The following is a 16,265-nucleotide window of genomic DNA, read 5'->3' as shown; positions in this document are numbered from 1 at the left end:
ACACTAATCTGGCCTTGAGAGTAAGCCAACTGATTAGAACAGAACTTCAGCCAAACACAATGAGTTGAACTGTCTCTTTCGTACCAAAACATCTTTGCTACTAGTGTCAGGGAAATTTAATACCATCAGGAAACTCATAATACATGGTATGAACCTCTGGTTAAGGTAACAGAGGCTTGATCAATTAAAACTGCAGAAACCGGAATAACTGGTTGTTTCCAGGTTGATAAATTAGAATGAGCTGAATGGCTACCTGCATCTGAATTAGTTGTGATTAAATTCATGGCGCCACAAAGCAGCATTTTGTAGGTTTGGTAAGTAGCCCCCCCCCTCCCCACTTTTCTGGCTCCTCTCCATCCTCAGACTTTGGTAAATAATCCATCTTTAAACCTGACGAGGCTATTCATCTGGAGAAATTATTCTTTTTCCCGGTCAATACCACTGAACAGAAATGTAATAGAATTTTCATCTCTTCAAAGATGTATTAATAATACCTCCTAATTGATCTGCTTACGTTTAGCTGAGCAGCTGCTAAATAGCTCTTAGTTTGGGCTATCTAATGTGAGGAACAAAAACAAGGTTGCTGGATAGCAACTGATAGCATCTGTGGAGGAGAAAACAGAGTTAATGTTTCGTGTCCAGTGACCCTTCCACAGAACTTTGTTTTTGTTCCTGATTTACAGCATCCACAGTTCTTTTGGTTCTAATCTAATGTGAGCTTGGTTTTGGTCGTTTGTGAACGATTACATACAGATGGCAAAATAATTAGGACATTCAATGGATCCATTAGCTGGCAAAGTTAGAGTTTTATGACAATTATTTAAATCAGCTAATGACAAAATCAACATGTTAAATAAAACTAATTCATATGTGGGAAACAATAAAGCTAACCTCAAGTCAAACTTCTGTTAATGTAGTAAGGAAAATAGTTTTTGAATGAATCCTGTTCTACTAAAACTAGTGTCTGTGGTTTAAATTATTGTAAAAACTGCTCATTAGATTGTAATGTTCAATAACTTCAGCAGTGTTGAAGCTTGTTAGAAATTTATAATGTAGAACCAGACTCCAAGTGTGGTCAGCTGAACCCAGCCAGCAGAGTTCTACAGTATAACACTACCTAACAATTGTGCAGTTAATTACAGGTCTCATGAGTAAATTTGAAAGAAAATTGATGGGCCTAGCCATTGGGATATGTGATGACCATACTTATTTGAATGGTCTTTGGATGCACAATCCAGTATATGCTGATGAGCTGTTAAGAGAAAAAGCACATTGTTAAAATAGTGTGTAGTGTGCTTCCTTGGTTACACAGCTTAGCAGTTAAGTAAATGTACACAGGTAGTACTTGATCTATTGGCAAGACATTTGCTACTAACATTGGCTCATGTGATTAAATCAGAGTCACCACAGCTAACCTTGAATCTGTGGCAGGCTTCCGTTATTGCAATGAGTTTATTGTGTGACAAGTCATACGAGTGAGGAGCAAAATCCTAGTCTCTGCTGAAATATCCAGTTTCAACCAGTTGGTGTTTCAAACATTTTTAGAGTTAGCCTCAAAGCCCATGACTGAGGAAAGAAAAATCAACAAGGTTCTTACTCCTGATCATGATCCAGTAAGCATCATCTCAAGTGTGGATATCAGCTCTGGACAACCCACACCCGGGTGTGGTTCTAGCTATGATGGATTAGCATTCGCGCAGTCTCTAGGGTTGTTTACTTCAGTCAGGTACCAGGGTATCCTCATGAAATTTTTTTCAATATCCAGGAGGAGGAGAAAGAAACTGTGTATATGGCATTGTATAATTAAATAGGACTTAATTACTTAGGCCTACTTTGCTTTGCTGCTGTAATTATTAGGAATAAGTTAGCTGCTAATAAAGTTTGTTCTTCTATATGAGAAGCTCAGAGCATCGTGAGTGTGGGCTCCTGTTCAAAACCTCATGCTAATTATATCTGCAACAGCAGTTTCTGCTTTTTGTTCATGGAAATGCTAATCAATATTTCAAAAGTCCTGAAATTTGTGGGGTTTTTTTGATGCAGTAAATAATGCCTGTAATGCTATGGTTTTGAAACTCCAGTTTAATGTTCCCAAAATCTATTTCCTCTTTTAAATACCTTTTGTTTAAATTGTTTCCAGTACTCATAATGTTTCTCCTGGTTTTGAAGAAGCAAACCTATAAAATTCAATTTCAGAGTCATTTTCAAGGATCATCAACCAATATTGAACATGATGTTTAGAGAAGACTTAGGTTTTTGGCTATTATATTACTTACTGTCTTAATACAGTTAGCTTTTGTTAGCATTAATTTCTGCACGTTAGCTTAAGTCAACCTTTAATGGTTCACAATCACTCCCAAAACTGAGGCCAAATGATGTGAATCTAGATTGTCACCATTAAAAAATGTCATCAGTGTTATGATGCAAAGAGTTAATGTTTGAAATGTTTCAAAAAGATGTTTTAAAATTCCCATACAACAGATTCTGTATCACCTGCTTCATTCCTGATATCCATTTTATAAGGTTTACAGTAACTAAAGCATGTATTTGTGGGGTGAAAAACTGAGACTAATTACAAAGAGCAGTGTGAGGGAAAGTGAGTCCTGGAACAGTGCGAGGGGTAGCGAATCCTGGAGGAGTGCATCTTACCTTTGTGCAGCTGAGTGCTGGTATGGAATGGGACTGGGGACTTGGAGCAGAGTGGGACAATTGTTGGACTGTGCCTGGTGTGGCCGGTCAGATCACATGCTGAGCTGCTGCTATTTGAAATTCTTTACTGGCCTGTAATGTCAATCTTTTAACTATGTTATAACTATAACTTATTTTTAGACACTCTAAGTGATATTACTACTTTTTCTTCTATTCCTGTTTTGTATCCAAGATTTGTACCAAGGTACTTGTACCTGAAACGATGCCATTAGAGGCAGCCATTGTAAAAACTTTTCTCTCTGTACTTCTGTACTGGAGTATGCATGACAAACAGAATATTCGAATTTATTCTACGGACAAATACAGTGCATCATGGAAGAAAAGGGAGATTCAACTTGTGCATTGAATAAATGCCAAAAAGTTTTTCTTCAGGAGTTGAGAAAATGGGATTATCTTATCTATTTTCTAATTTAGTCTCTGCGATTTTTGTCACATAAAAAAAAAGTGTGATTACATTGACGTTTCATGTCTATCAGTTCCAGCTGCCCTTGAGATGGGACAAGGACATCTAGGAGAAGGCATCAGATAATACCTGAGCAAGAGGTTAATATCTTCAGGAGAAAATGGGATTTCTTAGACAGAAGAAAGAAATCCAAAACTGGTTTATTTTGCTCTGATCTATTTCTTCGATGCAAGAATTCCAGAAATTATTCTTTCTTGACTTGATTGTGACCAGCTTTGAGGATAAAACATTTATTTTGTAACCCTGCATTGACCAGTTTAAACAGTTATTCACTTAAAACCATACTTTGCCTTGCTCCCAAAGTGTCCTGATATTCTGAAAATATTCCAAGACATAGTCCTACTTCCAATGATCTAATCCTGACTTAATCAATGATTTATTTCTGCTTAAATTAAAAAAAAAACCATAGCAGAAAATTATAAGTACTTCTATAGCAAAACTTTAGTGGGGGAAGCAAATTGTGGGCAGGGCACATAATTTTTAGAACTCCACTTGTGAGGAAGAAATTGCAAATACTGTGGAACAAAAATATAGAAATAAAATTGAATATGGACTTTTTACTTTGAAATGTTAATACAATTTTACAATGACTCATTGCTACTTCAAGTCTCTTTTAATACAAGTTTTCTGCACCATTTTTGGAAAAGAAATATTAATTGTCCTCGCCAATAAAAATTTATGATATACAGCTTAATTGATCTGAGGATCTATGAATAGTTGACTTTTAATGACTTTATCAGGCAGAGCAAATATGTCTTGTGCTCCTAAAGTAACTGACACCCCATCCACTGTGTCACATGCAATGACTAATAAACGATTTCTGTGCCATATACAGAAACTAATCTATTATTAAAGACCACGAGAAATATACTAGTTGCAGGAGAAACTCAGCTTTAACAAAATAACATTAAGTGTTTTGTCCTTAATTTTGTTTCAAAGTGGCAATACGAGTCCACATATGAACATAATGCCATTCAATTTGAGAATAACTGCCCTCGACAGCAAATCAGCACTTAACTGAATGCAGTGACGAAGAAATGAGCAAAATCCAAGTCAAGGGGCATGTAGGAAATCTTTCCACTGGTTAGAGTCATGCATGGGCACAGGAACATGGTTGTAGTTGATGGCTCCAAGGCAGCTCTGCAGGAGGTCATCAGGGTAGTGTCCTATGCTCAACCACCTTCAGCTGCTTCATCAATAACCTTCCTCTGCACCATGAAGTCACATGTAGGATGCTCATTATGTATCAGTGATAATGGGAACTGCAGATGCTGGAGAATCCAAGATAATAAAATGTGAGGCTGGATGAACACAGCAGGCCCAGCAGCAACTCATGAGCACAAAAGCTGATGTTTCAGGCCTAGACCCTTCATCAGAGAGGGGGATGGGGTGAGGGTTCTGGAATAAATAGGGAGAGAGGGGGAGGCGGACCAAAGATGGAGACAAAAGAAGATAGGTGGAGAGGAGAGTATAGGTGGGGAGGTAGGGAGGGGATAGGTCAGTCCAGGGAAGACAGACAGGTCAAGGAGGTGGAATGAGGTTAGTAGGTAGAAGATGGAGGTGCGGCTTGGGGTGGGAGGAAGGGATGGGTGAGAGGAAGAACAGGTTAGGGAGGCAGAGGCAGGCTGGACTGGTTTTGGGATGCAGTGGGGGGAGGGGAAGAGCTGGGCTGGTATAGTGGTGCAGTCAGAGGAGGGGACGAACTGGACTGGTTTTGGGATGCGGTGGGGGAAGGGGAGATTTTGAAGCTGGTGAAGTCCACACTGATACCATTGGGCTGCAGGGTTCCCAAGCAGAATATGAGTTGCTGTTCCTGCAACCTTCGTGTGGCATCATTGTGGCACTGCAGGAGGTCCATGATGGACATGTCATCTAAAGAATGGGAGGGGCAGTGGAAATAGTCCGCGACTGTTTAACAGTTGTTTGCGGTTCGCAATAAATAACTGTACCTCCCAGTCGCGAACCATTTCCACTCCCCCTCCCATTCTTTAGATGACATGTCCATCATGGGCCTCCTGCAGTGCCACAATGATGCCACACGAAGGTTGCAGGAACAGCAACTCATATTCTGCTTGGGAACCCTGCAGCCCAATGGTATCAATGTGGACTTCACCAGCTTCAAAATCTCCCCTTCCCCCACCGCATCCCAAAACCAGCCCAGTTCGTCCCCTCCCCCCACTGCATCACACAACCAGCGCAGCTCTTCCCCTCCACCCAATGCATCTCAAAACCAGTCCAGCCTGTCTCTGCCTCCCTAGCCTGTTGTTCCTCTCACCCATCCCTTCCTCCCACCCCAAGCCGCACCTCCATCTCCTACCTACTAACCTCATCCCACCTTCTTGACCTGTCCATCTTCCCTGGACTAACCTATCCCCTCCCTACCTCCCCACCTATACTCTCCTCTCCACTTATCTTCTTTTCTCTCCATCTTCGGTCCGCCTCCCCCTCTCTCCCTATTTATTCCAGAACCCTCACCCCATCCCCCTCTCTGATGAAGGGTCTAGGCCCAAAACATCAGCTTTTGTGCTCCTGAGATGCTGCTGGGCCTGCTGTGTTCATCCAGCCTCACGTTTTATTATCTAGGATGCTCACTATTGCAGTTTTCGGTACCTTTGTTCCTGGACAGATATTAAAGCAGTTCATATCCATATGTAATGAAATCTTAACAAACATTCAGGTTTGGGCTGATACATTTCATGCATTAATAGGGTCACAGAGATGCCAGGCAAATACCATATCCATGAGGTATTGCAAGGACTTCTTTTGACATTCAATGGCATATGATCACTGAATCCTCCACGATAACTGACTTGGGTCATAACATCGAACGGAGAAAAAGAAATGATCCAGCCATATAAATACTATGTCCACAAAATGAGATCAGGGGCTTATAATTCAAGAGTATAACCCATCTTCTGCTTACCCAAAACCTGTCTGACATCTTCAAGTCACCAGTCAGGAATGTGGTGGAATACTCCCCACTTGCCTGGATGAGTGCGATGCAACAACACTCAAGAAGCTTGACACCATCCAGGACAAAGCAGCCCACTTAAGTGACACCCCAGCCACCACCTTTAAATAATCACTTCCATCGCTACTGGTGGGCAGTGACTATCCTTTTATAAGGCGTACAGCTGTGATTTGCCAAATCTCTTTTGACAGCACTTTATAGACCTGCAACATCTGCAAGGACTAGAGCATTAGATGCAAAGGAACCATCTATAAGTTGCCCTCTGAGTCACATGGCATTTTGACTAGCATCTATATCACCATTCCTTCACTGTTGCTGGATCAAATCATGGAAATCCCTTAGTAAGCATACTGAACATGCTTATGCCACATAATGCACAGGGATTCACAAGGCAGAGAGCCACCACCTTGTAAGGACAGTTGCAGATGTATAACAATTGCTGGCATTATCCTTGCAACCCATGAATTTTTAAAAAATTCACTTTTGGGATACAGGATCGCCGGCTGGCCAGTATTTATTGCTCATCCCTAGTTGCCCTTGAGAAGGTTGTGGTGAGCTGTCTTCTTGAACTGCTGCAGTTCACCTACTGTAGGTAGACTCACAATGCCATCAGCAAAGGTGTTCCAGGATTTTGACCCAGCAACACTGAAGGAATGATGATATATTTCCTATTCTGGATGGTGTATGGCTTGAAAGGGAACTTGCAGGTGGTGGTGTTCCCATGGATGTACTGCCCCTGGTTCTTCTAGATAGTATTGATCATGAGTTTGGAAGATGCTGTCTGAGGAGCCTTGGTGAATTTCTAGACTGCATGTTGTGGATGGTACACAGTGCTGCTATTGAGTGTTAACAGTGGTTGTGATTGTTTGTGGATGCAGAGCTAATCAAGTAGGTTGTTTTGTCCTGGATGATATCAACCTTCTCAACTGTTGTTAGAGCTGCAGGCAAGTGGAGAGTATTCCATCATACTCGTGACTTCTGTTTTGTGGATGATAGATGTTGTGGAATCAGGAGGTGAGTTACTTGATGCAGGTTCCCTGGCCTCTGACCAGCTTCTGTTGTCTGTATTTATATGGCTAGTCCAGTTCTATTTCTGGTCAATGATAACCCCAATAAAATTGAGAGTGGGAGTTTCAATAAATGTAATACAATTGAATGTAAGTGATGTTGTTAGATTACCTACTCTTGGAGGTGGTCATAGCCTTGTATGACTGTAACTAATGGAATGTTTTGTCCTGATTTGCATTGACCTTGTTTTGCTAAAGCCCCTTGATGCCAGACTTGTTTTAATTCAGCTTTGATGTCGAGGGCTGTCATTCTCACCTCACCTCTAGAATTCTTCTCTGTCATCCCTGTTTGAACCAAAGCTGTAATGAGGTCAGGGTCTGAGTGCTGCTGGTGGAGCCCAAACTGAGCATCAGTCAACATGATGTGGCTAAGCCAGCGCTGCTGATTGTACTGTTGATGACACGTTTCATCACTTCACTGATGATCAAGAGAAGACGAATCATAATTGGCTGAGTTGGATTTGTCCTGCTTTGTATACAGGTCATACCTGTGCAATTTTCCTTGTTGTCTGTTGGATGTCAGTATTGTGGCTGTACTGGAACATCTTGGTTTGGGCACTGCAAACTCCAGAGAACAAGTCTTTAGTACTATTGCTGGAATGTTGCTAGGACCTGTAGCCTTAGTCCCTTGATAATACATGGAATGAACTGAATTAGCTGAACAGCAACAACTGTGATGCCGACTCCCTCTGGAGGAGTACAAGATAGATCATCCACTCGGCATTTCTGGCTGAAGATTTTTGCAAATGCTTCAGTATTATCTTTTACGCTGATATGCTGGGCTTCCCCATTACTGAGAATGGGGATATCTGTGAAGCCTCCTCCGCCAGTGAGTTATTTAATGATATACCACCATTACCACTGTAGTGAACTCAGCCACATTCGGGGCATTTAAACAATCCTTGGATAAGCATATGGATGATGATGGGATAGTGTAGGAGGATGGGCTTAGATTAGTTCACAGGTCGGCGCAACATCGAGGGCCAAAGGGCCTGTTCTGCGCTGTGTTGTTCTATGTTCTATGTTCTATGTTCTATGTTCTATGTTCCTGACTGGATGATTCAGGATTGCAGAGCTTTGATTTAATCCATTGGTTGCAGAAACCCGAGTCTATCACTTTCTGCTTATGCTGTTTGGCATGCAAGCAGTGCTGTTTTGTAGCTTCACCAGGTTGATGCCTCATGTTTCAGTATGCTTGGTGCACCTAACATGCCCTACTTCCTTCTACATTGAACCAGGATTGATCCCTAGGCTCATTGTAATGGTTGAGCAGATGATATGCTGCGCCTTGAGATTACAAGTTGTGTTAGAGAACAGTTTTTTGCTGCTGCTGATGACCCACAGCATCTCACGGATGCTTAATTTTGGTATGCAAGATCTGTTCAAGGTGTATCCCATTTAATACAGTGATAGTGCCACACAACATGTTGAATAAGCCAAAATGGATGGCTCCACGTGTATTATATTAAAATTAATTGAGATTGCTACCAACTTTAGTTTTGTACTTCTCATGGAGGATAATATGACTGCAGATGTAGTTGTTTGTTTATAAATGCAACCTATTTGTTGGGTTGGGAGCGGCTAAGAATTTAGTAATATGAGATAAATACATCAAATGCTTAACAGCTTTAGACATTTTCAAATAAGCTACAAACATTGCTACTCAATCACAACATACTAAAGTCAGGATGGTAAATTCACCATCATCAGTAACAAAACCAAAAGATAGTTTTAAATGTTGCAGCTTCAGCACATTTTTCTGTTTTGTGTATTTGGTGGTAAATGCTAGAAATACAAATATTTTATGAAGCCTGATCATTGATGCGAACATTTATACCGACTCCCACACAGCCATTGGAGAACTTGTTCTGTATTCAGGGTTTCTTAACCTGGTACACAGCCTAGCAGGATTGCTTCAAAACCTGATGATCAGGGCTGTATTTTATAACCCAACTTTGAGTTTCTAAGTTTGCCAAGTCCAAGAGAGTACCAACAAATGTTGCATGAGGCTTTGTCATTACTGTCTTTGACATTTTTTTCATTTTAATGCACTCAGATACTAATGTTCCTACATATATGTGGGCTGGCTTATGCATATCAACGATTCAGTGTTATAAAGCAGATGAGTACAAAATGCTGTCCTTGTTTAAGTTCAACACCATGTCTTGCAATATGGTGGCTCAGTGGTTAGCACTGCTGCCTCACATGTCCTGGACCTGGGTTCAATTCCAACCTTGGGTGACTGGTTGGAGTTTGCAGGTTTTCCATCTATCTGTGTGACTTTCTGCCGGGTGCCCCTGCTTAGGTGGGTTGACCATGGTAAATGTGGGCTCAGGGATAGGGTGGAGGCCTGGGACTGGGTGGTATGCTTTTCAAAAGGTCAGTGCAGACTCAATGGGCTGAATGAACTTTTTCTGCGCTGTAGTGAATCAGTTCCATGATTCCTCAGTCAACTTGGGTTTATCCAAAACTCTTTGTGACCCATTCCATAACTCTCCATTTCTCAGTCATCCACTGCCCTTGTGCTTCATGACCTGTATTAGTCCACTGTCAGATAGTGAAATAGATTGCAGATTGATCATCAATTTGTTTGAGTCGTCATGAACACTCGTTTCCTGCCTATCCTGTCCTGGGAATGGGACTTAAATCCAGAACATCTGGAACAGAGACAAACCTGCTACCTATCAATTTTTATGCTTAAAAAGGACATGTACCACTCTGACAAGGCCAGCATTTTCTTAATCACCCTAGTTACTCTTGAACCAATTGGCTCCTTAGGCCATTTCCGAGGGCAATTCAAAGTCAACCAGATTGCTGTCAATCTCAAGTGGCATGTAGTCCAGACCCCAGCTGAGGATGGCAAATTTCCTTCTCCAAAGGACATTAGTGAACCAGGTGGGTTTTTATGACAATTGACAATGGTTACATGGTCACTACTGGAATAGTATTTAATTCCAAAATTTAATGAATTTAAAATTCAGCATCTGCCACGATATGATGATTCAAACCAATCTCCCAGAACACATTAAGCTGGATCCTTGGAATATTAGTCCAGTGACATTACTATTATGCCGCTGCCTCCTCTACTACCTACTAAACCAGAAAACCTGTATAAGTATTATTCTTGTTTTCAAATCCCTCCATAAGCTTGAACATCCCCACCTCTAACATGCAGGTGCTGGTGTTGGACTGAGACGGGCAAAATCCTAGACACACAGTCTGACAGTCCCAGATACACCTGTTCCCTCTGTATTCGCTTCAGAAGTCAGATCAGTCTTCCTGGGAGTCAGTCCAAGAAAAGTGATGGGCCCGGACAGTGTCCCTGACTGAGCACTCAGATCCTGTGCAGACCAACTGTCGGGTTATTCATCAATATCTTCAAACTCCCCCTCCTACAAGCTGAAGTCCCCACCTGCTTCAAGAAGACTACCATCATCCTGTACCTAAGAAAACACATACAGTGTGACTATCGCCAAATAGCTCTGATTTCAATAATCATGAAGTGCTTCAAGAAACTGATCGTGACCCACATCAACTCCAGTCTCCCAACGTTCCTCAATCCCCTACAGTTTACCTACCAAAAGAACAGGTAAACGGAAGATGCCATATCCCTAGCCCTGCACTCATCCCTGGAACATGTGGACAACAAGGGCACCTACGTCAGACTCCTTTTCATCAACTACAGCTCCACCTTCAACACCATTATCTCCTCCAGACTGATCTCAAAACTTGTTGGTCCTGGCTTCGCCCTCTGCAACTGAATCCTCAACTTTCTGACCCATAGGCCGCAATCAGTGAGGATAGGTAACTGCACCTCTTCCACAATAACATTCAACACTGGAGCCCCCGAGGATGCATCCTCAACCCCCTACTGTACTCCCTGAACACCCACAACTGCATTGCCAAATTCCAAATGAACACCATCTACAAGTTCTCTGACAACGCCACTGTAGTAGGACGGATATCTAACAATGACTAGTCAAAATACAGAAGGGGGATAGAGGGCTTGGTGAAGTGGTGCAATGAAAACAATCTGTCCCTCAGCATCGGCAAAACTAAAAAACTGATCATTGACTACAGAAAGAAAGGAGTAAAACACATCAACGAAACTGAGCATGGCAGAGTGAAGAGCATCAAGTTCCTTGGAGTGACAATAACTGATGACCTGTCCTGGACAACCCACGTAAATGCAACAGTCAAGAAGGCACAATAATGCCTCTGCTTCCTCAGGTGGCTCAGGAAATTTAACATATCCATAAGATCCATCACCAACTTCTACAGATGCACCATTAAAATGGGTGCATAACGGCCTGGTAGAGCAACTGCTCTGCCCAAAACCGTAAGAAACTGGAGAAGATTGTGTGCAGGGCCTAGACCAACCTTCCTTCCATGGACTCTATTTACCATGGCTAGGCAGCCAACATCATCAAAGACCCATTGCACCCCGGTAATGACCTCCTATAACCTCTTTTGCCTGGCTGAAGATACTGAAGCCTGACCACATCCACAAGCAGGTTCAGGAACAGCTTCTTTCTGGCCGTTATCAGACTGTTGAATGGACATTAGCCTCAAATAATGTAACTTGTCTACCTCTAAGTCCTTTTGATCTCTGCATCCTTGCTTGCTGCAATCTGCCTGTCCCACTCATAACCAAAACTTTTCACTGTATTTCATGAATGTGACAATAAAATCAATCATTCAATCAATTAAGTCAGAAGTCACACAACACTAGCTTATAGTCCAACAGATTTATTTGAAATCACAAACTTTTGGAGCCTTTGTCAGGTTAGACTGTAACCTCGTGTTGTGTGACTTCTGATTTTATCGTTATCTCTAATCTCCCTCAGCTATACAAACTTAACATATCCCACAGTCCTCTATTTACCTCTTAGCCAATTTACTTCCTCTTCCCTCACTGTCCAAGGTCCCAAACACACATTCTAGGTGAAGTAGCATATTACCTATGCGTCTTTCAACCTGACCTACTGTATCACTGCTCACAATGGTGAGAGCAGAAGCTGACAGGTGACTGCTTTGCTGAACACATCTGACTGAATGTAGGAATGACTCCAATCCCAGCTGCTAATCATTTCAATAAACATAGAAACAGAAGTAGGCTAACTGGCCCTTGAGCCTGCTCTGCCATTCAATAAGATCATGGCTGATCTGTGGCCTAACTCCATATGCCTGTCTTGGGCCCATGTCCTTTGATCCCCTTGCTTAATTAAAAGTTGTCAATCTCTGATTTAAATTTAACAACTGAATTAACATTGACAACCATTTCGTGAAGAGAGTTCCAAACCTCCACTACTCTTTGCATGTAGAAGTGCTTTCTAGCATCTCTCCTGAACGGCTTGGTCCTAATTCTTAGACTATGCCCCCTGGTTCTAGAATCTTCAACCAGTGAAAATAACTTACTGGTATTTACCTTGTCTTTCCCTGTTCATATCCTGAAGACCTTGATTAGATCACACCTTAAATTTCTAAACTCTGGAGAATAAAGGCCTCATTTGTAAAATCTCTCCACATATCTTAACCCCTGAAGACCATGTATCATCCTTGCAAACCTATATTGAACTCTCACCAGGGCTAAACGTCCTTCCTGAGGTGTAGTACTCAGATCTACTCAAAGTGCTCTAGATGGTGTCTGACTAGGATTTTGTATAACTGCAGCATAATGTTCGCCCCCCCCCCCCAACCGATACTCCAGTCCTTTAGATGTGAACGTCAGCATTCCATTAGCCTTCTTAACAATTTTCTGCACATGTTCCTGGTACTTTAAAGAGCTATGCACCTGAGCCCCTAAATTTCATTGGTCTTCTACTGTATTTAGCTTTGTGCCTTCTGAAAAACACAACCTGTCCTTTTTCAATTCAAAATGGATACCCTTACACTTGCTTATATAGAAGTTCATCACCCACGATGTTGACTATCCACTGAATCTATCTATATTTTGTTTTCATTTTCCGCTGTTGTCAACAACATCAACAATGCTGCCCAATTTTGTGTCACTAGCAAATTTGGAGATATTTGACATTTTATAGCATTTTCCAAGTCATTAATGAATACTGTGAATAACTGAAACCCCAACACAGATGCCTGCAGTAGACCACTAGAAATGCCCTGCCGATTTGAGTAATTATGCATTATTCCAACTCTCTGACTCCTGACATTTAACTAATTTCCTATTCATGTCGGGAATCATCAATCATCTTGCTCCTATGCTGGTATTTCCATTTTTGGCCTGCTACAGTATTCCAACGAAGCTCAATGCAAGCCGGAGAACCAACCTCTCATTTTTTGCTTTGGCACTCTACAATATTGTTGACGGAATATTGCATTTCCACAATTTTAGAATGACCTTTGTCCTTCAATATTTGTATTTTATAATGAAACAAAGAACTGTGGATGCTAGAAATCTGAAACAAAAACAGAAATCGCTGGAGAAAGGCCCCCCATTGTGCAAAAAAAATACTGTGATGCTATTCTGAAGCAGACCAAGGTAATTATCGTGGCCAATATTCATTTGTCATAGTGTCATACAGCATGGAAACAGATCCAACCAGTCCACGCTTGCCATAATCCCAAACCAAACTAGTCCCACTTTCCTATGCTTGGTCTGTATCCCTCCAAACCTTTCTTATTCATGTACTTATCCAAATGTCTTTTAAATGTTGTAACCATACCTGCATTCACCACTTCCTCTGGCAATTCATTCTGCACACAGGCCCCTCTCTGTAAAAAAAAGTTGCCCATCATGTCCTTTTTAAATCTTTCTCCTCTCACCTTTAAAAAATATGGCCCTCTGTCTTGAAATCTCTCACCACAGAGAAAAGATACATGTCGTTCCTCTTACTATACTCCTCATGAGTTTAAAATCACCTATAAAGTCACCCCTCAACCTCCTACGCTCCAGTGAAAAATAGTCCCAGCCTATCCAGCCTATCCCTATAACTCGAACCTTCCATTCCCAGCAAACTCCTGGTAAATATCTTCTGAACCCTCTCCAGTTTGAAAATATCCTTCTGGATAACAGGATGACTGGAATTGGACACAGTACTCCAGAAGAGGCTTCACCAACATCATGTACAACCTTAACATGATATCTGAGATCCTATAACCAATGTTTTGAGAAATGATGGCAAGTGTGTTAAACACCTTCTTAACCACCCTGTCTATATGTGACACAAACTTCAAAGAACAATGTACCTTAAGCCCCAGACTCTCTGTTCCACAACACTACCCAAGGCCCTACCTTTAATTATATAAGTCCTGCTCTTGCCTGCTGAAAAAAGTCCCAGCCTATCTCAAATCAAGTATTGTCCTCTCTACAGATAATGACCTGCTAGGGTTAGCAATATGAGGGTAGTTTTCGTATTGCTTACACTATTCCACAACTCTGGGATCTTTAGGGGAAAATTAGGGGAGGCAGAGACAAGAGTTTAGTGGTGATGACCTGCACACGCTTCAATTTTTCTTTGGCTTTGTTGTGTTGCAATGAGAACAATGCAAATTCTGTAAATCCAGAACATCCTGATATTAAGAGCAATAAATGAGGAAATAATATTTTGTCAGTCATTGTGCTGTCTACTCCCATCAACCATTTGTTTGTATGTCAGTGAGATTAATGAACAAAAATCCCACTTCAGGTTTACTCAGGACAGATTGAAAAGGCAAAGGTTACCAGAGGCATTCCATAGTATGCCACAAGCAACAGGCATGAAAATGAATTTAAAAGGATTTTTCTGGGTTCAGCCTGTAAATAAAATCAGTGCAAGCGACTGGAATATTAACAGAACACATTCAACAGTAAGGGAAATTCCTCCCTGATCCGGCTGTCACCATGTGAAAAGTTCACTATCCTCTGAGTTATACTTTACTTTATAATGATAATTGTTGCAGCTCAGGCTGATGGAGGGGAGAATCCCCTTCACCACCATATACAGAGTGTGCAGCTCAGAGAACATGTAAGATTCAGGACTAGTATCTGTCCACCTGACACCCTCCCCCAACATCACAGTCCCCTCGCCCACTCCATCCCCTCCCTCCATAACAGCACCTCATGTTTCTCTAGTCCATCCCACTTCAAGTTCATTTTCCCATGGTAACTGTGCAGAAGGAGGCCGTTCAGCCTATCATGTTTGCACTAGCTCTCCAAATGAGCCTTCAATTTAATGCCATTTTGTAGCCTTCTCTCCACACCCTGCACTTTGTGGCTTTTCAGATAATTGTCTAACTTTCTTTCAAAAGCTCCAACTGGACCCACCTGTATAACAATCTCCAGCAGTGCATTTCAGATTCTAACTACCCAATGGGTGAACAAGCTTTTTCCTGTACCACTTTTGCTTCTTTCATCAATTACTTTAAATCTGTGCCCTCACCTTCAATCCTTTCACAAATGGGAATATTTCTCCCTATCTTCTCTGGACAGATCCGTCAAGATTTTGAATAGATCTCCTCTCAGCCTTACCATTATGGAAAATAACCCCAACTCTTCCAATCTACTTTCACAACTGAAACTGGACCCATTCTCGTTAATCTCTTCCAAACACTCTTCAATACCTTCACATTTTTTGTAAAGTCCAGGATGCACTCAGACAGAATTAATGTTTTACAAAAGTTCACCATAACCTCCTTGGCTCTTGTACTCTGAGAGCCTGTTAATGTATGGAACAGTTTGTGTTAGTAACTTGTCTTGCCCCAACAAGAGATAACAAGGTGTAGAGCTGGATGAACACAGCAGGCCAAGTAGCATTAGAGGAGCAGGAACGCTGATGTTTCGGGCCTAGACCCTTCTTCAGAAACATGAATCAGTGTTGCTTTCTCATGCACATACACACTACAGTCCCTGTTCTTGTACCCTTTTAACAGATGTAATCTTTAGTTTGTACTGTCTTTCCATGTTCTCTCTACTAAAATGAATCACTTCACATTTCTTTGCATCAAACTACATCTGCTATTTGTTGGTTTCGCCAAGCGGTCAATGTCCTGCTAAAGTATTACACTGTCACCCTAAGTTTACAATTTTGCTAAATTTTGTATTCCCCACAAATATTGA

The sequence above is a fragment of the Stegostoma tigrinum genome, chromosome 22 (assembly GCF_030684315.1).
Source record: "Stegostoma tigrinum isolate sSteTig4 chromosome 22, sSteTig4.hap1, whole genome shotgun sequence".
Taxonomy (NCBI): domain Eukaryota; kingdom Metazoa; phylum Chordata; class Chondrichthyes; order Orectolobiformes; family Stegostomatidae; genus Stegostoma; species Stegostoma tigrinum.
Note: the sequence above shows the minus strand (reverse complement) of the source record.